Source organism: Pteropus vampyrus, unplaced genomic scaffold, assembly GCF_000151845.1.
Source record: "Pteropus vampyrus isolate Shadow unplaced genomic scaffold, Pvam_2.0 Scaffold106, whole genome shotgun sequence".
Taxonomy (NCBI): domain Eukaryota; kingdom Metazoa; phylum Chordata; class Mammalia; order Chiroptera; family Pteropodidae; genus Pteropus; species Pteropus vampyrus.
The window spans coordinates 438682-443372 of NW_011888887.1; the positions used below are offsets into that span (position 1 = coordinate 438682).

General features: G+C 32.4%; 1 pseudogene; it reads left to right on the forward strand.

Moving 5' to 3' along the window:
* Positions 1–2799: 2799 nt before the first annotated feature.
* Positions 2800–3807, forward strand: LOC105295486 (annotated as a pseudogene).
* The last annotated feature ends 884 nt before the right edge of the window (positions 3808–4691 follow it).

A 4691-nucleotide genomic window follows, 5' to 3' on the forward strand; every position in this document is an offset into this window, starting at 1 on the left:
TATTCAAGCTTCTTAAAAAACTGTCTCAAAAAAATCTTAAACCAACTTTTTAAAAAACATATTAACATAAAAATTTTCGGGCTTTAGTATTTCAATATATTTAATTCTAGGTTCTTGACATTGGCTCCTCTCTAACTCTGATATTATAGAGATTGTTTTCATGCCAATCTTTATAATTTTATTGAGGGAAACACTGAAATACAATTTGAAAAGACATTTTATTTTAATCTATTCTGTGAAATAGTACTTTTATTTCCAATGGAGATTGACATGGCTGTTCTTTTTCTTTTTTTCCTTTTGGATTATTAAACAATTTATTATCTGGATTGCATTTTTAGAGGCCATAGGAGTAAAGCTATATCACAACATCTTGAATAGCCTTTGAGGAGACAACAGTCATTACAACCCCCAATATATCACAGAAAGAATAGATTATCTTGTCCTTAGCTACAGCTACTGCACGGAGTTAAAGAACTTTCATATTAAATGTATTTATTTTAGAGTGAATTAGTTGATATTTAAGACAGAAAACTTCCTTTCCACTTTTATTTTTTCCTAGACTATGAATACATCCAGAATGTTTTAAAAGATAAACCAAAAGAGACTATTTACAACACATTTAAAGAGAACAAAATTTACCCTGAGTTGAAAAAATAAATGTATTTTATTTATTTAATGTGAACAAAAATGACAGGTACATTTACAGAAAGCTGATAGAAATATTGGACATATTTATAAAACTGATGTAGGAAATAAAACCATTAAGGCTTAAAATAAACTGTGCTAATACAAAATGGACTGTGGCTTAAAGCATTACAATTTTTTTCCCTTAAAATTGATCGAAGGTCATCTAAGTCAATTTAATTTCTCTGATAATTTAAAATTCTGGATGTGGTATGTGTCAAGGAGCTCAGAGCTTCTAGAGTTTTCTATCAAATCAAAAGGGCATTACTGCTATTCTTTGTTTAAGGAGAGCAAATCTTCTTAGAGTTTTATTGTTTTCAAGGCTATATTGTTGATTTTGTTGTCATAGAGCACTGATACATGGCCACTGCAATCCATAAATTAATAAATAATAATGCTTGTCTAACCACAGGCACCAAGGCTTCTCTGCAGCATTTATTTCCTAGAGTATGTTCAGCACCCTCTTTCCATTATTTCAAATGCTATTTTAATTAAGTGGCAAATACTAAGTGGAAGGTGATATTCCAGGGTGATGGCAAGGCCCTCTATCAGTTTTTTATTCTAAAATTTCTAAGTAATTACCATTTGAACCTATATAGTAAGAAAGAAGGGACTTATGTGATTATGAGGAGATGCTGACTGCTCTCAGCATTGCTGCCGTGATAGTAATAAGATAGACCAAATTCATCCCCTTTCATAGCCATAACTTGGTAAACAAACTTTTGCGTTACCTTCTATCAGCAAAATAAAAAGATATCAGGCTCATGTTTAGGTATAAAATGTGACTATCAATCCAAAGTCTTGATTAGAGTGCATGGTAGCATTATTATCGAAATAATGGCACTAAGCTCCTTCAGCAGGCAGAATCTTTTTTTTTTTCAAAAATCCTGTTAGAAACAGAGATATCTTTGGGCATTAGCCAATTTTAATTTAAATTCTCATGTAAATGCACCTGATTGTTGGCAAAAATACTTTGAAAATTACAGGGCATCATTTCCAATCAAAATAAATCCCAAATAAAACAAAATATTATGTTATGAAAAATATGAATATAAAAATACAGTATTTTTCATCTTTAGGCCAATATTACATGTAATGCAAGAGACATAACTAATCTGTTCAGAATAAAATGTCAATCATAACATGAGAAAATATTTGCCTTACATGAATATACCAAAGAGAAAAATAACTATATTTCATTAGAGTTAGTGATGTGATCAAGAATCAATCTTTCTCAATTCTGAAATAAAATGAGGTTTATATTCAAGATTTAGGTAAAAATTTAAGTAGTGAAAGTACTTTAGAGAATCAAAACACTAGATTACTCATGGCTTCATTGACTTGAGTCCTGTGCATATTAAAATATTAGCCCTTCTGTCTGCGATGAGTTGTCAATATTTTTTCCTAATATATTATTAATTCTTTCATTTGCTTATAGAACTTTGAGTTTAAATTTTAATGTAATAAACTTTATCATTCTTTAACTTATGACCTCCAGCTTTTGTGTTGTGTTTTAAAAAGGCTGATCATGTTCTCAAATTTTTTTTCCCCCCAAAAAATATGTATTCATGTTTACTTCTGGTACTTTTATTATTTCACATTATTAAGATTGATCCATTTGGAGTTTATTCTGATGTACAATGAGGTGAAGTAGAAAAAAAAAATTATCTTTTCCATATGACTGACCAAATATCTAAATATCATTTATAGGCATACCTAGTTTTGTCGTGTTTTGATTTATTGTGCTCTACAGATATTGTATTTTTTATAAAGCAAAGTTGTGTGGCAACCCTTCGTCAAGCAAGTCAGAACAATTTTTCCATCAGCATTTGCTTACTTCGTGTCTCTGTGTCACGTTTTGGTAATTCTCTCAATATTTCAATCTTTTTCATTATTATTATATTTATTATGATCATATGTGATCAGTGATCTTTGATGTTAGTATTGTAATTGTCTGGGAAAGTCATGAACCACATTCGTACATGACAGCAAACTTAAAGTAAATATATTGTGTCCTGACTGCTCCATTGACCAGCCATTCCCCCATCTCTTTTTGGGCCTCCCTATTACCTGAGATACAATGATATTGAAATTAGGCCAATTAATATCCCTACAATGGCTTCTAAGTGTTCAAATGAAATGCCAAGTCACACATCTCTCACGTTAAATCAAAAGCTAGAAATGATTAAGCTTAGTAAGAAAAGCATGTTGAAATCTGAGATAGGGCAAAAGCTAGGCCTCTTACACCAAAAAGTAAGCCAAGTTGTGAATGATAAAAAAAAAAAGTTATTGAAGAAAATTGGAAGTGCTACACTAGTGAACACACAAATGATAAGAAATAAAACAGACTTATTGCCTATATGGCAGAAGTTTGAGTGTTCTAGAGAGATTAAATGAGCCACAACATTCTCTTAAACCAAAGCCTAATCAATACCAAGGCCCTAACTCTCTTTAATTCTATGAAGGCTGAGAGAGGTGAAGAAGCTGCCAAAGAAAAGTTTGAAGTCAGCAGAGGTTTGGCCATGAGGTTTAAGGAAGGAAGCCATCTCCATAGCCTCAAAGTGCAAGATGAAGCAGCAAGTGCTGGTGGAGAAGAAGCTGAAGCAAGCTATCCGGATCTAGCTAAGATAATTACTGAAGTTGTCTACAGCACACAACAGATTTTCGATGTAGACTAAACAGCCTTATATTAGAAGAAGATGCCATATAGGACTTTCATAGCTTGAGAGAAGAAGTCATTACTTGGCTTCAAACTTCAAAGGACAGTCCGACTCCTGTTACGGGATAATGCAGCTGGTGACTTTAAGTTAGAGCCAACGCTCATTTACCATTCTGAAAATCCTAGGACCATGAAGAGTTATGCTAAACCTACTTTACCTGCGCTCTATGAGTGGAAGAACAAAACCTAAACAATAGCACATCTGTTTACAATATGGTTTACTGAATATATTAAGCCCACTGTTGAGACCTAACTGCTCAGAAAAAAAGATTGCTCTTGAGATATTACTGCTCATTGACAATGCACCTGATCACCCAAGAACTCTGGTGGAGAAATATAACCAGATTAATGTTGTTTTCATGGCTGCTAACACAACATCCAAAAAAAGTGATTTCTTGAGGTAAAATCTACTCCTTGTGAAGATGCTGTGAAGATAGTTTAAATAATAACTGGTTTGGAATATTACATAAGGTTAATTGATAAAGCAGTGACAGGATTTCAGCTGCCAGACTCCAACTTTGAAATAAGTTCTACTGTGGGTAAAATGCTATCAAACAGAATTGCATGCTACAGAGAAATCTTTTGTGAAAGTCAATTGATGTGAAGAACTTCTTATTTTCTTATTTTAAGGAATTGCTGTAGCCACCCCAACCTTAAGCAACAACTCTGATTACTCAGCAGCCATAAACATGAGGCAAGACCCTCCAACACTGAAAAGATTACTACTTGCTGAAGGCTCAGATGATGGTAAGCATTTAGCAGTATTTTTAAAATTATGTTCAATGTTTTTTAAAATGTATTACTATTGCACACTTAATGGACTATAGTATGGTGTGAACATAACTTTTATTTGCACAGAGAAAGCAACAAATTTATTGCAATATCACTTTATTGCAATATTTGCTTTATTATATTGGTCTGGAACTGAACCAGCAATATCTCCAAGGTATGCCTATATTCGAAAAGTCTAATTTTACCCTGTAGATTTGAGACAGTCTTTTACTGCATACTAAAGCACAGTGAATCATTGGGTCTGCATCTGGATTTTCTAGTCTGTTCAATTTTTTTATCTGTGTATGTGCTAAATTCAAATTTCAATTATTGAAGTTTTATAATATGTTTATGGAAGGCTATTCCACCCTCTTTCCTTTATTTTTTCAAAGCTTTTCTGAATATTCTTGATTCTTTATTACAATATATATTCAAGGAAAGAAAACATGGTGTTTATTTCTTTTTTAGTCACAGACTTAGCTTATTGTAGTGGTTAAGAGCACAGACTATAGGTTAA